General features: G+C 42.9%; 1 protein-coding gene across 9 annotated transcripts in view; it reads right to left on the bottom strand.

The window, feature by feature from the left end:
• DOCK9 (dedicator of cytokinesis 9) overlaps positions 1–20,665 on the bottom strand; it is a 2,709,375-nt gene that overhangs the window by 1,941,641 nt on the left and 747,069 nt on the right. The gene's annotated exons all lie outside the window — the stretch shown is intronic.

Here is a 20,665-nt window from a genome sequence, read left to right as displayed (position 1 = left end):
CACTTGCATGAGGAACACGACAGGGATGCCCATTTGCACCATTACTGTTTGTGCTCACAATAGAACAATTGGCCCAACAGATGAGGGAACGGCATGCACAAAGGGGTATATACATAGCGAGGCCACCCCAGATTATCTCCCTGTACACAGATGACACCGTACTTTATATACGGAATCCAGACATGAACCTAGGGCCGGTTATGAAAGAAGTGGCTAGGTTTACTAATTATTCAGAGTATAAGATTAATACTACTAAATCTACTAAATCGAAATTGTTTTCACTCACAGACAGTACCAGTTGATCTCAAAGGACTCAGTTGGGCCCCAACTAGGTTTAAGTATCTGGGAGTGACAATCTCCCGTACACATCGGACACTATATGAGACGTACCTTAACACTCTTGCAGTTAAATTAGAGCTATGGGACAGATTCCGGTATCCCTATATGGTCAATTATCCCTGTTAAAAATGATGATGGTACCGAAGCGCCTATATTTTACTACTATGCCGATTTGGCCGGGAAGAAGGTTCTTTGCAAAGCTCTGGTCTATGGCAGTGCGATTTGTGTGGGGAGGTGGTACACCTCGTATAAGCTGGGAGGGACTGGCGGAGCCCGATGAGCTAGGGAGCCTAGCGGCCCCTAACTTCGAATTATATTATCTGGTTGTCCAAGTGCAATACGCAGGACACTGGTATTTACTTGACCCCGGTCTGGTGCATAGAGATTTGGAACAATATAGTGTGGCCCTAACAGACCTTAGGGCAGTCATTTTGGACAACCAATATACGGATTTGTGTACATTTGACCTGGTTCGTATGACAGTTAATGCATGGGCCTGAGCGTTCAAACACCTAGAACTAACAACTCCCTATAATAGCAAGATCACTATTTGGAATTGCCCTGGTCTTCCTCCCACCTATGACACCGACCTACAGGTGTCCTGGGATACGAGCAAAGAAATGGTGTTGAGTGATCTATTTCCAGAGGGGAGATTTGTGACGCAAGAGGAATTCACTGCGAAATTGGGCTAACCATGTTAAGCTATTACAATATTTCCGAATAAGGGTTGCGGCGCGACGAAGATGGCTGTCATTCCCCCCAGGAGCCAAAATCATGTGAATGTATCTATGTGATGGCATTGAGTGATATACCAAGGGGACAGTGCCAAAGCTCTATAATGCTGTACAGGCCGTTCAAATCCCACGGAATACAGTGAAGTCTAAATGGAGAGGGATCTGAACATGAGTATCGATGAGAGTAAATGGCGTAGATATTGTCTTTTAACGAAGGACGTCGCATTAAATGCAAGATTATGTCTTATCCAATTTAAAGTTTTAAACTGGTTACATTATACGCCTGCCAAGGTGGCACGTTTTTTTCCAACTGCAGAAATAAATGTATGAAATGTGGGCGGAAAGGAGCGGATTCGATCCACACGTTTTGGAATTGTCCTAAGGTATTACGATTGTGGCAGGAGGTTGCTGCAGCTGAACGATATGGTTGGGAAACATCCCACACTCCTTCCTCTCAAATACTTATTGGGCGATATTGGAAAGGTTGTATTAAAAAACATAAACTGGTTCATGTATGTCGAATAGTTGCAAAAACATTTATTTTACTGAGATGGAAATAGAAAGTGGCACCCTCATGTGAAGAATGGCTCAAGGAACTAATTTATGTGAATGAGAAAGAGGGGGGTTATGTAATGACGGTAACTGGGGCGAGTAGACTCAGGAATGTATGGGAACCAGTCTGTGAATACTTAAGAAATGTACAATTGGGAATGTATGAAGAAGTCTATGTAAAATGCTGACGTGCCATGTAAGCCAACACAGTAATTATTACTATGTAGAATGAAAGGGGTGTGCGATCCGAGCCCAGCCTGTCTACTTGTCTGCTTAAATAAAGGTTTAAAAACTTAAATGTTTCATACACATTGCTCTGTCTTCCAATACTTAGCCCAGCTGGCAAACAAAATCGTCCTGGTGACAATGACGATGTTCTGTCCCTTTATGCTGCTTGTAAAATGCATCATGGGCAAATAAGTGGTATGCAATCCCAACCCATTTTAATTAAATAATTAGTATATGCCATTGTTTCAACAGGCAAAGGTTGTGTTTGATGCCACCATGCATAATTGTCAGAAATGTGGTCTACTCACTGCAGTGTCCTGGTTGAAAATAGTTTTTGTTTTATACTTTGACATCTGGTACGTGAATAATGGGCAAGTCATTCAAATGTGTCAAACGTGTGCCAAATTGTACAATAAGTAATTTGCAAAACTTGTTAAAAATCCAATGAAGTTAATATTTTATAATTAACAGGACCATACATTATACCAAAATATCAAAGTAAAACACCCAAACCCCTTCAGTAAACTGGTCTTCAAATTCTCCAAGTTGTGACCAATATTAATGATGGAAAAATGCATCACTTCCTCTAAATTTTCCAAAATGTCTCACTGGGGAAAGAACCCCAAATCCTTCACTAAAAGGTATTTTTTATTTCTATCCACGCAATGACCCAGTGTGCTCTGAAATGCATTATTTGCTATTATGTTGCATAGGCATTTCTAGTGGCTTAACTCCCAAGATCTAAGTGAATTGATCTGACATTTTAAATCCTATAATTTTCTGAGCGAGTTACTGGTCTTGTGTTCTAAAAAATACAACATTGATCAAAAATGATCTGAAAATTCTTTCGGAAGGAACCTTAAAATCCAAATATATATGTTTTCAATGCTCCAACTTGACCAGTTTTTCATCCCAAATTTGCAAATATCTTGAACATTTCTTGGAGCCAACTCCAAGCCTTCTGTAAAGTTTAGTTGATGCTGTGTTTACAAACAATTTTACTAGCCTCCTTTGTCCAAATATGCTTTGACAGTTAATTTCCTAAACATTCCATGTAAACACAATTTTAGGATTGAATTAAGGTAAACACCATGGCAAATTGCCTGAACTAGAAATGCATTAGGTAACTGTTAGCTACTGCACATTAGCATATCCTTGTAGCAAGATTATGTTTCATTGCGAAAGCAGCTGAACGTCCATATATTCCATTAAAGTACAGCTGTTGCTCACCATTACATTTAATACACACATTTTTGCTCATTGCTGATAAAAGGATGGGGATCCCTGGGTTAAGCCATAGTATACTCTCATCCAGAGCAAGGAGAGTTCTTTTCACATGTGCTAGCCACAGCAGGGTTTTCCCCCCCTCCAATACCATTAGATAAATTAGCGCCTCCCGATATCTCACAAAGCCCAGTGTGCCCCAGAATCTAATCCAATACAACACCGGCCTCATAGCAGCTTCCTCCCCAATGGGGCATATTTCAGTCTCAGTATGGATCAGGGCATTCAGAGTTTCCTGTGGGAGCATGAGAAGACTTGAGAAATGTATTTCTGCTATCAATGAAGCCTGGATATTTGCATAGCCCCAGAGGTCCGCACCATATAGAGATGTTTTCACCTGTTTTTTGTACATTTCTAGCGCTGGGTGAGACTGCAACCCTGCCATGTCTGTTTTTAACTGCTCCACTGTGCTTTTCCAAGTTATTACAGGCTTTATCAATGTGTGAGGTCCAGGATCCATTCTCTTCAAATCTGACTCAGTCATAGAAAGGAACTTGCTCCAACCTGCAACCTCCACTCTAATGATTAGCTCTTGTCATTTAGTATAGCTAGGCCTAAAAACCGTCTTAGTTTTCCCAGCATTTAGGGTTAATTCAAACTCCTTGCATTTACCCATGAAGCAATCCATGGCAGTTGTGTGGCCCATATGGGAGAAAGAGGGGAAGAACTGAATTGTCTGCAAAGAACAATGCAGGGTATCTGTCATTACCAATTTTGTGGGGGGATCTAAACATTTGACTAACAGTTCCTCAATAACTTAATTGATGTAAATGCAAAATACGAACAGGGCGAGGACACAACCCGATCTTACAACACTCGCAACCTTAAATGGGGTTGTGACCTCCCCCACCAATCCAAGATGAATAACCACCTTGTTGCCAAAATACAAACACTGAACTATAGATATAAAATGGAGGGGTGGGAAGGGTTTTCTCTTAAGAACCTGCCATAATAGCTTGCGTGGAAGCCTATCAAAAACAGTCTTAAGGTCAACAAAAATGGCATACAATTTGACCTGCCTTAACACAGTGTATTTTTGTACCAGAACGAACAATCGAAAACTCTGGTCAAGAGTACTTACCCTTTTGGAAAACTAGCTTATAAGTTGTTTAATGGGTATCCGGTCATTTTTTTAAAAACATTTTTTTGAAATACAATTACGTCGAAAACATTTTGCCGATTTTTTTCGAATGTCTTTTTTTTTTGTTTATAGTTTTTTTGTTTGTTGCCTAGGTAAAAAAAAGGGTTAAAAAAAACGGGGGGTAAGGTGGTAACCCCCCCATTTAAAAAACAAAAAAAACAACAAAAAAAAGACATTCGAACTATTTATTTTAGGTGAAATGTTTGACATAATGGCATTCGAAAAAATGTCATTCGAAATAATCACTATAAACCTTGTTAATGATCTCATTAGAGTGTGCCCACTCAAAATGACAGTCGCAAATATTTTCCCTGAACAATCCAGGAGCGATACAGGGCGATAGTTGGCCGGTGGTCCCTTCCTCCCTTTTTATATATTGGGACAATCTCCACTTTGCACCATGATGGAGGAACGGTGTTAAGATTAATTGCAGCGTAAAAAAAGGAACCACAAAACTGGATCCCAGATTGAGGGTTCATCATTAAGACGATAAATAGGGAGTTTGACAGGTCCAGGTGCCTTTCATCCTTTTTGGTACTTGATAGCTTTGTATATTTCACCCAAATTAAGCAGAAAGACACCCTTCCCTTCATTAGAACTCTCCCCTTGAATAGTCCTCATATTAGCACCTATATTTTTATTTTTGAGACTGCCTCCATACAATTTGGTAAAATGCTTGCACCAAGATCTGAGCTTCTGGTACGCTGCAGTGCTGTAGCACTGTTTTCGGGCAAGGAGGTTAATGGGGATGCATCCCCATTAACCTCCATGCCCGAAACCAGTTTCCAGAAGTTTGCGCTATCACCCTTCTCGAAGGTTAAGAGATTACCCCATTTAAAGTTTTACAAAAGAGTTTTTCTTTTCCTTTATTAACCTTTTTCTATCTTGCTCCTTTTGAAAGTGCATGTTTTTTACTGTGGACTTTGTAACTTGCACAAAGGGTAAGATGCTTCTGGCCATGGCATACTGGCCATACTTTCAATGTGACCCAAAATAGCCCCATAGATCTCCGGTTTAGAATTGAGCTCATCTAGTTTGGCCCATTTGACTGTTCGGCAAGCAAGTCCAGACACTCTCTACCCTGCGAGCCATTATTATCCAGGTAGTCTAGCACATGTTCCTGTTGGAACGAAAAGTAAAGGCCTGTGATCCCTCATGCGTGTCTATCACCTTGAAGGACGTAATAGCCACCCAGTCTCTGGCCAAGATAAAAATATAATCTATGCTGGAGAAATTATTTAGGGCAATAAATGTCTTATTGGCTGGTTGATCTTTGACATACTGGCCATTGTATGCGCTCAACTGTAGCCCATAGATAATTGGGGCAGTTTCAATGGCTTGGCTATGCATCCTTTTAGGAGGGGCAGCAACAAGAGGGAGTATTTCCCAAACCCAGTCTTGATCATCCCAAAATCCTTCCAGTTCCCTAAGAGGTTCGAACTGGAGATTAAAATCGCCAGCAACCAAATTATAGGATTTCACAAGGTCTTTCCTCTCCCGGTTCTCATCTCTTTAATTTGATATACAATGCTTAAAGGGGTGCTTTCATTTGGTCTTTTATAAACAAAAAGACGATGATGGCCATTGGTTGTATACGCTACTAGGTGTTGAAGATCTACTGTATCCGTTGCTCACTCTTCTACTTGCCAGTTTAAGGCAGATTCCACCCAAATGAGCAGGCCACCACTGGGCCTGCCTCTGGGGCCTATCCGAGCAGGTATGGAGAATGTCCGATACTCATGCATCACAACCATCTCCATAGCCCAAGTTTCCTGGAAGAAAATTAACTCAAAATCCTGGATAAAATCACACCATGGGATCGGCAATTGTTTGGCTAGGTCAGCAATGCTCCTTGATACCATTTTGCAGAGGAGCTTTTGAGGGAGGAGCAACACCCCCTAGTACCTTTAATCAGTCAATCGACACATTCCAATCCATCCTCTACATAGGTGTTAGTCGCTCCCCCAATCCATGCTGATTAGGTAGCCCATTAGGTAGCACTTCTGATGGTGGGTGCTCCTGCCCATTGGAAAATCCACTTACGAAAATAGGAAATTAAAAAGGTAGAATTAAATGAACCCTCCCCTATACCAAATGTCATCCCAGGAAGGTTTACTAATCTACCATTTGCCAGGGGTAATCCCCATCTGGTTAAAAGCTCTGCCCAATAAACTCTTCAAATTCCCTTTTTTTGTCCCACAATGGCTTCTGGAACATGTTCATTATCGAGCATATTATTCTTATCCATTAAGGCAGTTTCCCCCAGACATCATGCATTAACATCTCCTCCTTAAATTGATATGGCCCTTTGGGTCTCTGTTAAACTAATATTGAAATGAATGCTTTCTTCGTGGCCTCTCTCCCCTCCTTGCCTTGGGAAACAGATATGAATCAAAAGAGCCTCTTTAGTATTCTCAGTATTTAAGTTTACTGCCAAGATGTTAGGAGACTTCTCCCTTAGTAATGAAAAATTCAACATTATTTCTTACTCCTTCGATATTCAGAAATATCTGAACACTGGGAGGGACGTATTGCCCAGAGCAGTCAGATGGTAAATATGTATCCAGACCAAAGAATAAACTTCAAAACCTCTAAGTGGGTATCTGCCATTCTAGATTACTCTGAAGACATGACTCAAAACATGAGTGCTTTCCAGCTAAGCTAGACAAGTTTAGTAGATTTGGAAATTAGTTTACTTATAGTCCAGATATTTTAGTCCAGATATTAAGGGCAACTAGAGGTATACAAGTTCAAAAACAACCCAAAAAAAATGGCGGGCCCCATGTGTAGCAAAAGTCTCAGGACAAAATTGGCAATTAAAGGAAAAGTTACCCACCGTAGTGACTATAGTACTCCTAGCCCCAAGTCCCCTTTCTCCATACTTATGGGAGTTTGTACGGAGCAAAGAAGGGATCATAGCTTCAGCAAGCACAGTGCACTTCTTTAAATTTCAGGACCGTGTGTGCATAGCGCGACTACGCTCCCTCCCCCTCAATCCCTTGATGGACCAGTAGGACCTAGCTGCATTTTTTTTCTCGGGGAATGGAGGGTGGTCATATGGAGGAAAAGGGACATAGGACTAGGATTACAGGAGTCACTAGTGAGTAATCTTTCCTTGCTCCTACGTCCCGTCCCCTTTCCTCCATACTTATGGAAAAGTACCAAGCACGCACTCACAACCAACGGAGGATGGCTCTAAGCTGAAAGGAAAAGGTTCCTCAACTAATAGCCCAAACTGAGCATCTGCTTTAGAGATGGGAGCATAATGCCTGCAGAAGGCTGAAGGAGGAGCCCAGGTGGCTGCCTTGCAAATAGTTTCCCAGAGCACATGGCGTCGAAAAGCTACTGTAGTGCTCTTTGATTGGGTCAAGTGTGCATCTAAACCTTGAGGTGGAAGACTGCCTTGTACCTCTTATGCGTGTGTGATGCAAGAAACAATACACCTAGTTATAGTGGACTTTGCTGCCTGTCTGCCACTGTTTGCCCCCCAAAAGGTGACAAATTGTCTGCCCGAAGACCTGTGAGATCTAGTACTCTTGAGAACCTCAAGGCCCTACAAACATCAAGATTGTGCAATGTGCGTTTTGCTTCAAAACTGTGGATCCAGGAAAAACACTGGCAGTGTGATCTCCTGACAGATGTGAAAATCAGACAATTTTGGATACAAAGGATGGGTGCCTCCTGAGGACCACCTTATCCCGATGAAAGGACGGATACGGCTCTTCAGCCGACAGAGACTGCAATTCATTAATGCAACAAGCTGAAGTTATTGCCAGAAGGAATGCCGTCTTCCAGGACAATAAGCGCAACTCCAAGGAAGCCATTGGCTCAAAGAGCCTTTGCAACAGCATTTAGAACAATATTGATGTCCCACGACACGGTAGGACATCTGATGGACGAAAACAAGGGTAAGACCCCAAAAGTGCTGTTTGATTAATGGGTTGCCGAATGATGCCACCCTTTCCTTGTTTGACAAGTAGGCCCCAATAGCGCTAGTTATGTCCAGTAAGAGGACACCTGGAACCTGTTTGAATTAAAACTACAAAGGAAAGAAAGGACATCATCAATGGACGCTTGAAGTGGATTCTGGTGTTTAGCCAACATCCAGCGGAAAAATCTCAACCACTTTCTCCTATACCGAGAGCGCGTGGAGGACTTCTTAGAAGCTCCCATGAGAAGAGTCGTCTGAGAGGCGCAAGGGAGAGTTAGCTAGCTTCTCAGGTGCTACAGCACCAAGTACAGTGATTGAGGGCAAGGATGTAGGTATTTTTCCTCTTGCCGTTGAAGAAGGCCCAGGTGGAGGGTGAGATAGTCGATCTGCCATGATCAGCATACCAGAGAATCTATGTTTCTGGGGTCATCTGGCTGGAGTTCCTGAATTTCCGCAGAACCCTCAGAATCAGAGGTAGGGGAGGAAACATGTAAGCAATGAGGATGTTCAAAGATATTGACAACGCGTCCTCCAATGATCCATTCCCTTTTCAAGAGGCATAGTGTAAGCATTTGCTTTTCTTCTCATTGCAAACCAGTCTTCCAAGTGTTGAACCTTGAATGCAAATCTTTCCTGGAGTAACTGAGCATTAAGTTCCCATTCATGGATGTCGGTTCATAGTCTGTTGAGCTTGTCTGCGTGGACATTCTCTACACCTGCCAAGTGAGCAGCCTGCACTGAAATTCTGTGAAATAGTGCCCACCTCCAAAGCTGTAACGCCAGCACACACAGCTTTACGGACCTTGCGCCCCCCCTGCTTGTTCATATAGAACATAGTGACAACATTGTCCTTTAGTAGCAGTTCGCTATCATTGTCTGGAAAGCCGCAGGGCTGGGAAAGCCACCTTCAGCTCCAAGAAGTTTATGCACTCGTGAGCATCGTGGGCACTCCCTCTTGTCGTGCATCTGCAAGCCTGTAGTGTTGCCTCCCATCCGGTTAGGGGGGAGTCTGTTATAATGGTGCATTGATGTGGAGAATCTTGAAAAGGGGATCCACCCACATGTTCATGCTGTTCAACCACTAGAGAAGGTCTAGGTGCAGGCAGGCCTGAATTGGTGCCGTGGCAGTCATTGGTTCTGTCAGCAGCGACCAAAAGTCTGCTAAAGGTAGTTTTATGAATTGCCTCTGGTGTCTGGCCATAGGCACTGGTAAGACACCCGCAGCCATGAGGCCCAGCAGGGGCAGGAACCACCATGCCGTTGTCTGTGTGTGTGAGAGGAATAGCGACATTGTTTCCATCACATTGCAAATCCTCTCTTCCGCAGGGAGCCCTTTGTCCCTTTCTGAATCCCAGGAAAAGCCGATGAATTCCAGCTTCTAGGTTGGGATAAGCATTGATTTCCTTATGTTGACGGACAAATCCAGAGCATACATGAGATCTAGTGTGGGGACTGTTCTCTGATGAGCCAGTCGTCCAGGCACTGATAAAGGTGTTTGCAGGTGCAAAAATGCCACCACCACTGCCATAAGCTTGGAAAAGACCCTTGGGGCATAGCTGTGGCCGAAGGGCAGTACTTTGTGTATTGATAATGCTCCCGGCCCACAGAGTCCTGCAGGTAACGGTGGTCAGGGGGCAGATAGGGACGTGTAAATATGCATCCTGCAGATCCACAGCTACAAGCCAATTGCCCGGCTGAGGAAAGGAATGATCGAGTACGGGTGTGATCATCTTGAATTTTACTTGTGGTAAGAAAAGGTTGAACAGGGATAGGTCTAGCACCATCCACAGGCCAGCCTGGTTCTTTTTCGGAAAGGCAAACAATCTGGAGTATAAACCCTGACCCTTTCCCACAGGGCAGTCACTTTTAAACCTCCTGTGAAAAAGCATCAGAGCCTTTTTGGGAGAGAAGGGTGGCAGGACAGGAGTGGGGGGAAATAGGTGAAAGACGTAGGTAGTAGCCTTTGTGGACCACCTTGAGGATGCAACAATGTCTCCTCCCGAGACCATAGGCCCTGTACTTGTGACTTGTTAAGGTGCGCCCCACACCCTTTCTGGGAAGCGTCTGCCACGATCATGAACTGAAACTACGGTTCCAGCAAGGGCATGCCCTGTACAAGATTGTCTGTGCAAGTCCACCATTGAAGGGCTTCCACCAGCCCCCAGTCGACGACCATTTTGTCCGACCACAACCCTCGACTCTGCGACCACCTGTCTGCAAGGAATTCCTGCACTGGTCTCATGAACAGGCATCAATTTTGAATGAGCAGAATACACAATGCCATGGCTCCCAACAGCGACATGTACTTTCGGATCAAGACCACCGTCCCCCAGCCCCACTCGCCAGCTATGGACCGCAACTTCACCACTCTTTCGCTGGAATGTTTCACCAGATTGTCCTGGGTAAGAAACTGTGCCCGAGAAACACCAATTCCCTGGACAGCTTCAAATTGGATTTTTTGAAGTTGACGGTGAATCCCAGCCGTTGCAACAGGCCCATGGTTGCCACAAGAGACTCCCTTATCCGTTCCGGCCACAGACCCCTTACCAACCAATCATCCAGATAGGGGTTCACATGATGGCCTTCCCTGTGGAGGAAGGCAGCCACCGAAGCCAGACACTTTGTAAATGTCCTGTGAAATGACTTGAGAACAAAAAGGGAGGATACAGAACTGCTAATGATCCTCCCAGGTCACAAAACGCAAGAACTTGCTATGGTTTTGCCTCATCGGGATGTGAAAGTAGGCGTCTTGCAGATCCAATGATGCCAGGAACTCGCCCAGTTGCACCGAGCGGATGACTTCCTGAAGTGTCAGCATCTTGAACTTCAGGCATTGCAGATTCTTGTTTAGAGACCAAAGATCTAGAATAGGCCTCCACTTGCCATTGGGCTTTTTTACAATGAAATACTGTGAGTACACGCCCCGTGGTCCCGTTCCGAGACCGGAACTGGTTCTATCGCCCCTTTGGCTAGCATGAGTACCACCTCCTGCCACAAGACTGGAAGATGCGGCTGCGCCACATACAAGAGTGGAATAGGGACCGGAGGACACTGAAACTAACGAGTGGCCGAGACGGACTGTATCCAGCATCCAGCAGTCTGACGTTATAAATTGCCACTCGTTGACGTGGTTCGCCACCCTGACCCCTAGCAGATTTCCCACATGGCAGTCATTGTTGAGACTTCGACTGCCTCCCTTTAGCAGCTGAGGCTTGTGCACCTTTCTTGCGCTGAGTTTGAAAGTCTCTGCTCTTCTGAGCCGACTGGAATGAGAGCCTTTAGCCTTGAGATGAGTAGCTGGAGCGCCTGTAACTTTGATCTCGGAAGGAGGCAAACTTGGCATTACCAAAGGCTCCACAAAAAGCCTGAAAGGAGTGAAAAGACCCGCCACTCTGCAGGGAACCTAAAGACTTTGCCATCTCAGTATTCTCTTTCATCCCCTTCAGGGCCTCGTCTATCTTCTCCTTGAACAAGTGTTCACCCTCACAGGGCATATCGACAACCTTATACTGACTTCAGGCCGAAAATCCGTCCACTTCAGCCAAGCCTGCCTTCGGAGCACCACACCATTATTGATTTGCTTAAACCCCGACTCCGCAAGGGCCACTGCAATAGTGTGGTAGGAGGCCTCCTCCCGTTCTCGAACCAAGAGAATTGCATCCTTGCAGTGTTGCTCCGGGAAATGATCAAGAATTGGTGAAAGCCTGTGCCACATCTCCCTATCATACCTGGCCATAATAGCTAAGGAATTTGCAGCTTTTACCGTGGTAGCCCCCACCATCAGGACCTTCTTCCTAAATGCGTCCCGTTTCCTGGCCTTACTGTCCAGGGCCGTAATGCATTTGTGTTGGCTTCTGACCTTCTGGCTAGCTACCACCGAAATCAATGACTCCGGCACGGGCTGCAACACGAGACATCTGGGGGTGGACTCAGGAGCCTTGAACTTCTTTTCAAGGCGTCCATTCACCGCAGGTTAAAAAAAAACGGGTGGTGCATCGTGCGCAGGCCCTCCTACCACACGTGGTCGAGAATCCGAACCGAGAATACCGCCTTCCGTCGCTTTCCCATATGGTCGAAGAGAAAGCAGTCCTTACGTTCTTCCTCAGGCGCCAGCCCAAACACCTGACATGCTTTCACCATCATGGCATGGAATGCCCCAACATCATGCGGCGAAGATGGGTGCACCAGGCTACTGGGCTGTTCCACCTCAGGATCTGTATCCAGGCATCATCCCTCATCAGCGACGAAGACAGTGTCAACAGGGTATCACGCGGAGCACTCTCTGGATCAGAAACTGGCAACTCCCCTTCTTCACGATGACGTTGGGGATGGTCCAACCCCGCCGGCAATGGCAATGGCAACCGCACTGGAGGTGACTTCCTAGGGGCCTCACTAGGCACACTTTCAACCACCGGAGCGGACGGGCTCGGAGGCGGTGGAAGCCTTGCATCCAGTTGCCCTATCAATGACTGGAGCGTATTCAACACTTGCAAGGATAGCAGGGACTGAGGATTCACCAACGGGTAAAGGGGTGTCAGAGGTGCCAAAGGACCCGATGTTGAAAGAGTGTTCACATGTATGGGCGCTGGGCCTTGAATCTCCCTCATAAGAGACTTAAAATACTGCCGCATGGGACCTGACTGCATGGCTCGAAATTAAGATTGGATAAGCAGGAGCTAAAATCAGCTTGTGGGTATCCAACATCAACCAATGATCAGGAGCTACCACTGTGAAACAAGGAACTATTACATAGCATCCTGCAAATCTAACATCCACATAAAATGGAAACACGCAAAGTACACGAAAGTACTGTTAGCTGTGAAAGAACGCTGGTGAAACTGTCTCCAACCTCGCTCGTTCGTGTCTCTGCTGTTTCTTTGAAACCCACGAAGCGAACGTCTTTACAAAGGCACACGGAAGCTGCCTGACCTTCCAACAAAGGAAAAAACAGTGAGAGTGACTTTATTTCCCTTTCTGGAACGTAAACGTACATTGACTATTTTCTTTGCTGCTAGCTGAACTAAACCCCTCCCCTCTCTTACTTGTCTGCAGCTCCTCTCTGATTGGACCAGTGACTCCTCCTTTCTTTCCTTGATCCCGCCCATGGGAATTCAAAAATAGCGTGCCCAGCGCACTCGCGCGCACACGCAAAGTACACGAAAGTACTGTTAGCTGTGAAAGAACGCTGGTGAAACTGTCTCCAACCTCGCTCGTTCGTGTCTCTGCTGTTTCTTTGAAACCCACGAAGCGAACGTCTTTACAAAGGCACACAGAAGCTGCCTGACCTTCCAACAAAGGAAAAAACAGTGAGAGTGACTTTATTTCCCTTTCTGGAACGTAAACGTACATTGACTATTTTCTTTGCTGCTAGCTGAACTAAACCCCTCCCCTCTCTTACTTGTCTGCAGCTCCTCTCTGATTGGACCAGTGACTCCTCCTTTCTTTCCTTGATCCCGCCCATGGGAATTCAAAAATAGCGTGCCCAGCGCACTCGCGCGCGCACACGCAAACTACACGAAAGTACTGTTAGCTGTTTGCTGCTTTTGCTGGTTTATGGTTTTAAATTTATATTAGTATTGTGCTTCGTGATTCATCGCGAAAGCACTGGTGTAGCTCCGCTCGACTGCGGTTGGTTTTTTTTTTTTTTTTGGGGATACTTCTATTTCTGTGGATCTTTGTGCAGACATACGCTTTGTAAGTATCTTTTTTTGTTAAATTATGCAGTGTGTCCTAATGACATTAAAATCAGGAATGCCAAACATGGGACCATTAACAAGAGGTACTATTGAGCACAGGCCATATGGGCTTGCTTCAAATGGATTACCCAAAAGTTGCACGGACACATCAACCCCGCTTGCACGAAATTCTCATATGCTAAATAAGAGGAGTTTGAAATCTGCAGGGTATGCTGACATTCGTCAGTTTTGTAAAAACCATTCTAACCTGACGCAAAACACCTGCAATAGTATGTCAGCAGTGATCCCTCCTCTGCTCACCCCCAGTTCACCACTTTCTATACCTACAATTGTGAACACTAACAGCGTTGGCAGTCCAAATGAGTGTCTTAATGTTGATGAATTTGTTGTCCCTGCTGCAGTAACTGTCATTTCAGACAGGTCACCTACTGATAGTGTCATACTGGGCAATATATTTACAGCTCCTGCCCAAGAAACTATTGTAAATACTTGTAGCACAAGCAGTGAGCAGGCATCTATGTCACAAGAAAATGTTACACCTTCTCACTTATCTCACTCTTCTATACGAAATCTTTCAGCTTCACCTGAGTTATTCTCAAACAATAATCACTCACACTCAGCATTAGAATTCTCATATATGGCCCCAACGCCGCGCAACCCGCGCATCAACGGATCTGACACCCCTAAAAAAACAGATGCCAAACCAACGCCTAATTTACTAGAAATTACTTTAAATTCAGTAAATTTGGCAATTCAATCAATGGCCAAACTGTTCGAGACCCTTGATTTGAAATTGACAAATCAGAATCTACAAATAGAAAAAGCATTAGCATGGCAATCCGCTTTTATGCAAGCCATGAAATTAAAAAAACAACATCATTCTAGCTATGATGAATCTAAATTAAATTCTGCAAATGTAGCTACACAAACTGACTGCCATGCAGACTTTGTAGTGAGTCCGTCTGTTATTAAACCTGTAGATCTGCAGAATAAGTACTCGGTACTCCCACACCTCGCAGAACCTATTCAGGATAAATATCAAATGGCTCCTTCCACTAAAACCAGACCTTTGGCTGTACCCACTCAGCCCCCCAAAGATACTATTACGTCACTAGACACGATCCAGGAGAAACAACCCGTGAGGATACACAATACTGGTAAGGTGTTGCAGGCTGACCCTCAACTTAACTCAGAGCCTTCTGCTAAGTCACCCGTTTATGCACTATTTGATACAACTCGATCAGATAAACAGAAGCAAGTCACATTTCTTGATGCAAAGAAAACAAAAAACATGCCCACTCCAAAAAATAATGGTCCTTCAAAGACTAAACACTTTATCAAAGTAGTCACTAACACGCAAAAAGGCAAACTGTTAGTCTCTAATGCTATTACAAAAAAATATCAGCAACAAGCACAAGCTCGGAAAGACGCTGCGGGCTCTAGACCTTTAAAGAAGATTGCATCTTATACTCCTCTCAACGACCTGTTAGCAGCAGCGGTTGACATGGATCGAGCTCAAAATTTAGAGATTACTACTGCCCCTTCAGCAGATAAGGCAGGATGTGCAGGGCAGTCTGATGGACCCACACAAGAGGCACTTGAACTAAGAAGGAAAGAAATCAGACATGCTGTCGACGAATACATGAGCAGGCAACCCTCCCAAAAAACTCTAAATTGTTGTGAGCATCACAATAGAACAGATACGATACAAACTTCAGCTCAGCATCATATAACTCCCATAAAATTACCCCTGGCCACAAGTCTTATATCAAACCAGGTGAACAGTGAACATACAATCATCCCCATACCTATTAGCACTAATGCACCCAAATCAACTCCTTTGTTACCCTTACGATCTAGCTCTTGTCAAGTTCCAGGTCTTTGTTCAACCCAACATCTCACAAATCAAACAAACCCGAGTTTATCCTCAACATCACACCCTCAAAACAGTCTTCTATCTCACGCTCCCCCTCCACTGAAAACTGTTGAGGAACTGGACACGAAGACTGGAAAGGGTAGTGATCTGGTGACACTACCATCACAACTTCTCCATATATTCCAATTAGCGTTGCAGAAAGTTGGTAAAGTCTCTAACCAAGCAACATCATCTGTTGTCGAGGTAAAACCACAATCAATCATTGTGAAGAAACAATTGCAAGTACACACCAAAAGACCTGCATTATATTCCTTAATTATAGCTTGCAGGCCTCCTCCGAGTGTGCAATATGATCTGAATCGCAGATCTATATTAACAATATTCTCAGAGATTCCTGTGCTAGAAGACATTAATTCGATTGATTTGCAGTTAGTTGAATTTGATAATGAGCTCTCACTTTCTTCAGTGAAGATATGGATTAACTCACGAGTTGTCTTGAACACAATTTGGCTTGCAAAAAGACAACTTTACGATTTAGGATTTATCCTCAACATAGATTCATCGACCATATCATTTCCAGAAGTTGCAACACGATCAGATTTAATTGAGAGTAAGTGTGATATGCCAAAAAATTCTGAGTCAAATATAAAAGATCTAACCACAATGCTTTGTACATGCATCAGAGAGCTTGACATGCACTAACTAAGCCATTTTACAAAAACAAAATCTATGGTCACCTTAGTCAGTTGGAATACGAGGGGTCATCGCCATCTCATTAATAGCCCCAGCTTAGGCACCATGAATGCCGATATATTAATGATGCAGGAAACATGGCTTGTTGAGCTCCCAATGTGGGATAATTATGACTTATATCTTAATCCCGCTCTTAAGAAAAAATTGGGAAGACCAACTTCAGGTCTTCTCATTGCAATCAAACAACATCCTTCGTTTTTCTCTGAATATTGGCTTTCCCCTAATCCGTTTCTACAAGCTGTGAAACTCAAAGCTGGTGGTTCCACCTATGCTTTAATTAACATGTACTGGAACCCAGTTGGCATATCTGATCACGCTTTTATGAAAGATTTGAACAACTTAATGGATTTAATTTATGTTGACAAATTAGTGTCATTTGTCATTCTAGCAGGTGACCTTAACTTACATTGTCTGGAACCAACTCATGACAAATCTAGATTGGCTTTATGGTCACATTTTGTTGAGTCTCGAAGTTTGCAAATGTTGAATGGCACTTTTGTTGACGATATTCCTCCTCACCCCACATGGCATAGGGGTACGTCTACGGCAATAATTGATTATATATACGTCAATAAGAGCTTAATCAACAAAGTAGTTCGTTTTCAAGTCCAAGATACTAATTTAAGCGACCATAACATTCTACTTGCTAATTGGGTCTCGACAGAAATCTTAGAAAATACATATTCGAAATGCGCAGCTGGACTTCTCTCTATTAATTCAGGTTGCAATAGACTAAGATGGTCTGAAACGTCCTTAAAACGTTTTAGTCAATTCTATGCCACAGAACTACATAAAACCAGTGCGGTGAACACCAAAAATACCGCATACCATAACTTGATGCAATTGTTTCAACCTAATCTATCACACCAGGCAAAGCCTAGATTAGTACATTTGCATGTGTTTAGTAAACAAATTCAATCTGTGAAAAAGTCATATCGATCTCATAAGAGACAAATTTTAAAATTACCAATGGGACAAAGGAATGGCTTACTATTAAAATTGAAAACTAAACACAAGAATTGGATGCGAACCATGAAAGCCACACTATATCAAAATGACAGTGCATGTATGCTAAGAAATATTGCTGGTCAGAATACTGCCCAAATATGGGCCACCATTAATCAGATTTCAACAGGGCACCAATTAGCATTATTATGTAACAACGTTCCACAGCAAGCTTGGGTGACGCACTTCACGCAATTGTATGAGCTCCCGCAAACTTCGCTTGGTGGACTAGCCACTGTAGAACCAATCACATTCCTGTTGAAGTTTGACAGAGAAGACATTTCATACTTCATAAAAAAAGCAACCACCTCAAGGGCTCCAGGACCTGATGGCTTGTCCAATTTTACTTTGAAACAACACCCAGATATTTGGACTGACATTTTATGGAATATGTTCAATAACATTAATCTGACACAAACCATTCCGGAAACTTGGACTCATTCTATAATCTTACCAGTCCACAAAAAAGGTGACAGAACTCACCCTGCCAGTTATAGGCCCATAGCGTTACTAGATGCACCAAGTAAAATCTTTAATCGCATCGTACTTAGAGATCTTAATGTATGGGCCTCCACTCAACACAAAAGAGATCCCTTTCAGGCAGGTTTTGTGTCTGGATTGGGTACTGCCCCTAATATCATCACCTTAAATATGATAAGATCTCACTGTTTCACTCAAAAACAACCTTTATATCTGGCATTCATAGACTTTAAGGTTGCATTTGACTCTATCGATCGTAATCTATTGTATAAAAAATTAGTGCGATATGAATGTCCACCTTCACTTCTTGCCATAATTAAACTCCTCCATACAAATACCACTCTCCAGGTTAGGTTGACAACCGAAGGTTCATTATCTGTGCCCATTCATACAGCTCGAGGCCTCAAACAGGGCTGCATATTGGCCTCGTTTCTCTTTAATCAGTTTATTTTAGATCTTGGTGATTCTTTTTCTGATGTACTAACTGATGCTCCTAAACTGGGCTTGCAATTGGTCCCATGGCTGCTATATGCAGATGATTTGGTTCTTTTGTCGACAACTCCACGAGGGTTGCAAAACCTACTTGATTCTTTATCCATCTATTCCTTAAACAATAATCTTGTTATTAATTTGGAAAAAACTCAAGTAGTGACCTGCTTGCCAAATGTAAAAACATTTGGTAAAAGAACCTACAAGTGGCACTTGCAAAATGTTGAATTGCAGATTGTTTCTGAATATAAGTATTTGGGCATTATAATCTACAACAGAATTTCAGAAAAACCATATGAAAATTCTTTGGCATATAAGCTTCAAACACTTAAATCGCAGGCCATTATATTAATGTCCAAATTCGGTAAATTCTCAATTCAGCATACTGTGTCATTTTATCAAGCTAAAGTGGTTCCCATATTGTTGTATGGTGCTGAAACTAAACTATTGCACAACCCATCAATGTGGGACATGCTTGAATCCAAATTTTGGAAAGCTCTGTTAAAACTTCCGAACTGCACCCCACTGCCATTTATAAGGTATGAACTTGGTCTGATTACACTCCAGGCGCAGTTAATGTGGAAAATGTGTTCTTTCTTACGCAAATGTCTCTTAGGTTTTGAAAATCGTAATGTACTGAGTCCTGTTGCATACTATCTTGTGACCTCCAACCATCTCTTTCCTCGTACTTGGAGAAATTGCGTTTTAAATGCTCTATCTGATGCTTCCATAACTTTACATGTACTCTTGGCAAATCCAAATCGAGCAAAGCAAAAATTGTATCAGACAGATTGGATATGCACTAGGGAGAAATGTTGTACTTACAAAGATTTTGACGCTCAGTTGTTTGGTCATAAAAAATTTCGGGTGATATCAGAATATTTGCTGAAATTCCCATCACCCTATATAAGGCAACAATATCTGCGATTCAGGTTTAATTTATATCCGACAACTGAAATCCTGGCTAGGAGGGGTCTTATCACTTATGATTTAAATCATTGTCGATTCTGTCAGAACACAATGTGTTGTGAAACATTGAAACACATAATAGTAGCCTGTCCAGCTCTAGACGAGATAAGAAAATCATTTTTTAGCAAACAATTACAGATATATGTACCTTTGACCGATGATGAAATTTGGTTCAAAATTTTTTCAAGTAACAAGCTGGGAGTTAGAATTGCTATTGTGCAATTCCTGGATAAAGTATTGTCGGGAGCCACTTTAGGTGAAGATTGATTACAGAATCTCTAGATTTGTTATGAATTTAGAAATTTCGAACTATTCCAAGGATAAACATGTTTCATTGTTGTTTTTCTTTCCTGTTTTTTTTTATTCTTTTAAAATGTTTCATTTGCAATTTTAGTTATATTGTGCATACTGTATATTGCAAATTCTCATTACTTGTTTTTTTTTAAATATTTGTTATTCTTTTTATATTTGAAAGGTTGATTTATCAACCAACCAAATAAATTAAAAAAAAAAAAAAGGAAACATTTTGTCCATTATGCAAATGTCATATAGATGTGTCCTAATGTTTATTTATAAATGGCCCCAAATGCACAGAGTTAAATTCACATAGGTGTGTTTGTTTAGCAACAGTTGGCTGAGGGGAGGGTGGGGAGGGGGGAGTCAAAAGTAGCTCCTGGTAGCTGTTAGTGTCAAGCTAACCAAGATCTATTAGGCTACAAGCAGGAGCTTAATAACTCCCCGATCCCATCAATTTCGAACCCTGTGAATGCATAAGGTACTTATTGAAAAATATGTCCTGAGACAATGGTCACAGAGTAGATAGGCCCAGGGAGGCTCTTGGGGCCCAATTGCTGATTGACACTGATGGGCAATATTATTTTCACATTTATCAGAATGTTGCCTTCTGCACACCTCGAACAAGAGGTCAATTACTAGCAAGGTTTCTTGCTCTGTGCCCTTGACGTGCCACACCAATGCTTGAAAATCAGACCTGAACAGGGTTTCCAATGTAAGCCCTTACTAAGCAATCATAAATATGCCCATCTGCCTCATCTGCAAATACCAAAAAAGAAATACATTGAAATTGGTACCGATCTACCAGTGCAGGTTAATGCCTATTTTTACATTTGGGTTTAAAGACCTGAACAGCAATCTCTTCACCATATGAACTTTCAAAACAAACATATC

This window comes from Ambystoma mexicanum, chromosome 7q (genome assembly GCF_040938575.1).
Source record: "Ambystoma mexicanum isolate Mex_15411 chromosome 7q, UKY_AmexF1_1, whole genome shotgun sequence".
NCBI lineage: Eukaryota > Metazoa > Chordata > Amphibia > Caudata > Ambystomatidae > Ambystoma > Ambystoma mexicanum.
The sequence above is the reverse complement of the archived record's forward strand: the minus strand, read 5'-3'. Positions and strand labels throughout refer to the sequence as shown.